Here is a 6,000-nt window from a genome sequence, read left to right as displayed (position 1 = left end):
CCAGTTTTCCTCGTAAAACAAAGTGGCTATTCCGAGATCGGAGTCATCCAAGGATAGGTCAACATTCTCGCCAGACAACCCTCGGGAGGTTGCCCGAGTTATGGTCAACACCGGAGAAGAATTAATCATTATGGGTTCAGGACACACACTAGCAGTAGTAATGTTATAACCCAGTAATAACATGGCATCTTTCATGGGGAATTCTTTGGATACACCCAGTCAAGTACCCAGTGTAATATTTTCACTGTACATAAATTTTATGCAAAGAGACAATATACAGCTCCTCCAAATGCTTCCAACAAAACAGGAATTTAAGGAGGTGTTCTTTGAAAGGGGCAATATTCCCTCTCTTATTTCAAAAAATGCCAATTTCCGAATAGGGTCCAGAACAAACAAGAAATACATTCCTGGCACTAAAATGACATTTCCTCTGTTCATTAGTCACGTCTCAAGGCCCCTCTTACATTCTTTTGCTTTCCACTTTGAATTTTTATTCTCACGAAAAATAGAAGATTTACTGTTATGCAGACTACTGCATTAGTGTAAAAAATGGTATAAATCATATTGGCGCACTTGCAAAAGAATATTAGACTCACCAGTTGACGTGTATTGGACGCTTGGCATGATTTGTTTACTTTTGAACTTTGGTAAAAATCGAACATTTCTGCTACTTTGAGCTCAATTTCAAGGTACTTTTCATTGTAAAACCAGTCAAAATCATCTCAATTTCTGTGATATGCCTTCCATTCTATAAAATGAGACCAAGAAAACTAGAATACAACAATAAATACCATATGAAAATACAGTGCAAAGTTGCGGTTTTATTCCAAAAAAAAACGGTCAAAATTTTTTTTTTCTCATTATGCACTGTGTGCTGCAGGATTTTTTTTATACCATGCACACTGACCACATAGACCCATTCTTTCATATGGAGGCCTACCAGCCTTTTCCCGCGAGATTTGACGGCGCTAGAATTTATGCGTACTAGTACGTCAAAAACCCCTGCGCGTAAGATGTACTAGTACATCCGAAACCCTCAAAGGGTTAACAAGATGCCCTCCATCGAGCAACTTTACCAGCAGCTTAAGGAAGAATTGAGAGTAGCGAAGATGGAGATACGGCGATTGACTGAGGAAAACAAGAGGATTCGTGGTAGTCCTCCTGTTTTGAGTCCTCAGGTCAAGAAGAGAAACTGGTCAGTGGCTGGACAGCACAGAACGAAGTTGACGATCAAGAAGACGAATGGAAAGGTAGAAACGATGAAGAAAGAGACTGCTGTTGAATCTGTTGTGGAAACATCTAATGCATTCTCTGTTGACTCACATTTGTCGGGTTTCACGATAAATGTGAGTCGACTGCTGGAAACATCACGACGAACGACACCAAGGAAGGTAAGAATAATGTTGTTTGGGGATAGCCAGGTTAGGTACATGGATAGGGCCTTCTGCTTGAAGGGTAGGAGTAGGAGACAGAGGTTTTGCTTTCCTGGTGCTGGAATGGAGGATGGTGTTAGCCAGATTGACAACATGATGGGTAATGGGATCAATCTATCATCTGCCTTACTGCTGGAGGCAATGATGTAGGCAAGCATAGAAGTGAGGATTTATTTGGAAGGTACAGGACAGCAATAGACATAATTAGGAAGAAGGGGGGAGCACCCTGTAACATATGGCATTTTGCCAAGAAGGGTGTTGGAAATGAATGGTTGTCCAGAGCAATTGGTATTAATTGTTGGCCTGACAAACACTGTAAGGATAATGTAGTACCATTCATTGACAACTGGGACCACTTCTATGGCCGAAATGACATGTATGCCAGGGATGGGGTTCACTTATCCAGGGCAGGTGTGGGTTTTCTTGCTAGCTCAGTTGAGGGGGTTGTTAGGACTTTAAACTAGGATTAGTTAGAGGTATGGGTTTAGAAATGATAAATAATGAGTATGGATATATTGACTTATGCTCTGATATTTAGAAACTTAATAGTAACTGTCATGGAGTAACTCTGGGTAATAATAATTTCAGAAATTTTATAAAAACAAAGATGAATAGGAAAAATGTGCAGAAGAAAAAACATATGATGGTATTTTATGCTAACAGTCGAAGTGAATGAAATAAGATTAACCCATTTGAACTTTGATGGCATTAACTGAAACCTGGTATGATTTAACCCTTTGAGGGTTTTGGTCGTACTAGTACGTCTTACGCGTAGGGGTTTTTGACGTACTAGTACGCATAAATTCTAGCGGCCTCAAATCTCGCAGGAAAAGGCTGATAAGCCTAGATGTGAGAGAATGGGTCTGTGTGGTGGGTGTGCGCAGTAGGAAAAAAATCTGGGACCCAGTGGTGCATTGTGGGAATGCCATCATAGTACACAATTTCCACCGTGCCCTGCGGTAAGAAGTTCCTCACTCCTCGGCGAATTGGGACACTTTTGTTCCCCAGTGACAGTTCTAATACAGATGGAAGTGACAGTGAAGATGAGTTTCAAGGTTCTGGTGAGGTTTTGACCGAAACTAATGACCATAATATGGGTAATAGTGAGGAAAACCCAGACAACCCACAGCCTTCCACCTCTGGTGCTGGGCCGTCGTTCAGTTGTACCAGAATCAAAGAGGAAACTCCTATTTTCCAAAATCCCAGACTCAGATGTGAGCATTGGTGATGATAATGATAGTGATTATGAACTACAAGCTCTTCAAACTTGTTCCAAGAATGGAGGAGGAGGAGGAGGAGGAGGCAGAGGAGGAGGAGGCAGAGGAGGAGGAGGCAAGAGGAGGAGGAGGCAAGAGGAGGAGGAGGCAGAGGAGGAGGAGGAGGAGGAGGAGGAGGAGGAGAGGAGGAGGAGGAGGAAGAAGGAGGAGGAGGAGGAGGAGGAGGAGGAAGAGGAGGAGGAAGAAGAAGAATACGTAATGATAACAATAATACATAATAATAATACATACATAATAATAATACATAATAATAATAATAATAATAATAATAATAATAATAATAATAATAATAATAATAAATGTTCACCCATGACAGTAACAAGATAAGGGGAGATAACATCTGATAAGTGCTGACGTTTGATGAGGGTAAATGAGGGTAGAGCTGATGCCAAAAGATGAGATGAACATCGCCCTCCCTTTGTTTTTGCTGGTATACTAACATTTCTGTCTGTCTATTTGCCTGTCTGTCAAGCTCCCTGTCTATCCATCTAGCTCTCTGTCTCAGAGAGCCACAAGACTGCGTCATCACTTTTACTCACATCTTCAAGCAGAGTATAGCACTTTGTCTGGGTTTCTTGGGTTATCCTAGGTAATTTATACTATGTATACTTGTATTTATGTGTACCTGTGAGACAGAGATAGACAGACAGATAGAATGAGGGAGAAAGATAATTAGATAGAATGGAGGAGGGGAAGCAGCATCCGACCCCATTGTTTTGACAGGCCGGAGGGGGAAAGAGTAATGAGCCAATATGTCACTTTGACAGCTGCCGACTCCTTGTAATTTACACTATGGACGAGGAGGAGAAGGAGAAGGAGAAGGAGGAAGAGTAGAGGGAAGAGGAAGAAGAGGAGGAGGAGGAAGAGGAGGAGAAGGAAGAGGAAGAGTAGGAGGAAGAGGAATAAGAGGAAGAGGAGGAGGAAGAGGAATAGTAGAGGAAGATTAGGGGGAAGAGGAGGAAGAGGAAGAAGAGGAGGAGGAGGAAGAGTAGGAGGAAGAGGAAGAAGAGGAGGAAGGAGGAAGAGTAGGAGGAAGAGGAAGAGGAGGAAGAGGAAGAGTAAGAGGAAGAGTCGGGGGAAGAGGAGGAAGAGTAGGGGGAAGAGGAGGAAGAGGAAGAAGAGGAGGAGGAGGGTGGAACACTAGTACACTGGTACTGGTACACTAACATTTCTGTCTGTCTATTTGTCTGTCTGTCAAGCTCCCTGTCTATCTGTCTATCCGTCTAGCTCTCTGTCTCAGAGAGCCACAAGACTGTGTCATCACTTTTACTCACATCTTCAAGCAGAGTATAGCACTTTGTCTGGATTTCTTGGGTTATCCTAGGTAATTTATACTATGTATACTTGTATTTATGTGTACCTGTGAGACAGAGATAGACAGACAGATAGAAAGAGAGAGACAGATTGAAAGAGATAGAATGAGGGAGAAAGATAAAACACCATTGTGTATGACACCATGTTTCAGAGTTCCACAAGCTGCAGAACTAATAGGAATATGTTCAGTGACTGTATATTGGTATATATATTATAGAACAATAATAATAAACAATGTTTTGTATTGTTTGTTTTTGTAAACAAGTTTTGTAAACAATATATTGATAATTATGTTTGTGTGCTTATTGTGTTGTATACAACGAGTGTATATATGTACATTGCACCTTACTTTGGTCTCACAGGCCACATAAGTTATGTGAAAAAATAAAATAGTGAAAAAAAACAACAAACCTTCAAATACAAGTAAACTAAAGTTTACCGGGTGAGCGGCAGTCGCCGCTGTTGCCATACGCGGCTCATTTTCTGCAAACTTCATGCATCCATATCTCCGTAAGTATTGATGGTAAATTTTTTTTGTTTATCCTATAATGTTTAGAAAAAAAAACTCTATTTTTTCATAAGAAAAAATAATTTTTTTTTTTTTTTGAAATTTGGCCGACCCTGAGAACGAGTTTCGGAGAGGGCCTGTCGACCCTCAAAGGGTTAAAGAGTCGGGATATGATTGCTGAGTGTAATATTCAAGAATTTAAGCTCTTCCATGTGGATAGATGTAATGGGAAGGGGAGAGGAGTTGCATTATATGTTCGAGCAAATATTAACTGTTGCATAAAAACAGGTATAAAAACAGATGGAACAGTAACAGTAACAGGGTAGAGCTTGTAGAAGGTCAAGAAAAACTAATTCTAGGTGTAATATACCGACCTCGAGGCTTGGATCACGATAGAGGGAGACGAAATTGTTAGGGTTTCTAGACACAATAACATAGTGATAGTAGGGGATTTTAACTTTAGTCAAATTGACTAGAATTCTTTGACCAGTAATCTAGAGTCCAGTGACTTTATAGAAACAGTTCAGGATTGTTTTCTGAAGCAGTGTGTAATAAAGCCTACCAGGAGTAATAATTTGCTAGACCTAGTCTTGTCAAATAAGGAAACACTTGTAAATAATCTGGAGATCACTGAAGAGCTTGGCGCAATTGATCACAGATCCATTACTTTTAGCATTAACTGGGAATACAAGAATAATGATAATACGGTAAAAATCCCCGATTTTCGCTCTGCCGATTATAATGAACTTAGGGAACACCTGTCAAATCTCGATTGGGGTTATCTAGCTAATGATTTTATTGACGATGATTATACTTATGATTACGAAGGGATCTGCATTTATGATTTTTTTCTTAATAATGTATACCGTGCTCAGAGTATATACATTCCCCAGAGAGAAATTAGGTCTAATAATAACGATCCCAAATGGATTAATAGGAGGCTAAAGCATCTATTAGGGGAGAAAAGGGGAATTTATAGGCGCATCAGAAGAGGAGAGGTTAACCTTACTGACCAATATGTTCAGCTTAAAAGAGAAGTAAAAAAGGCGATTAGAAAGGCTAAATGTGACTATGAAATTAGAGTTGCTAATGAATCAAAGACTAATCCAAAGGGGTTCTTTCAAGTGTATAGGACGAAGGTGAAGGAAAAAGTAGGACCTCTGAAAATTGGGAATGGACAGCTGACGGATAACGAACTGGAAATGTGTTCCTTATTTAATGACTATTTTTTGTCAGTTTTTACACAGGAAGATGTAAATGAGATTCCAGTAATTAACAATTATTTAGTTCATGATGAATTTAAGTTAACTAATATTACTGTCACGAGGGACATGGTTATTAAACAGATAGACAAACTGAAGCAAAATAAGTCCCCGGGACCCGATGAGTTGTTTTCCAGGGTACTTAAGGAATGCAAGATGGAGCTTAGTCAGCCATTAACGAGTGTGTTTAATGCGTCCATCCTTAC

Source organism: Cherax quadricarinatus, unplaced genomic scaffold (genome assembly GCF_038502225.1).
Source record: "Cherax quadricarinatus isolate ZL_2023a unplaced genomic scaffold, ASM3850222v1 Contig872, whole genome shotgun sequence".
NCBI classification, from domain to species: domain Eukaryota; kingdom Metazoa; phylum Arthropoda; class Malacostraca; order Decapoda; family Parastacidae; genus Cherax; species Cherax quadricarinatus.
This window is presented reverse-complemented; position numbering follows the sequence as displayed.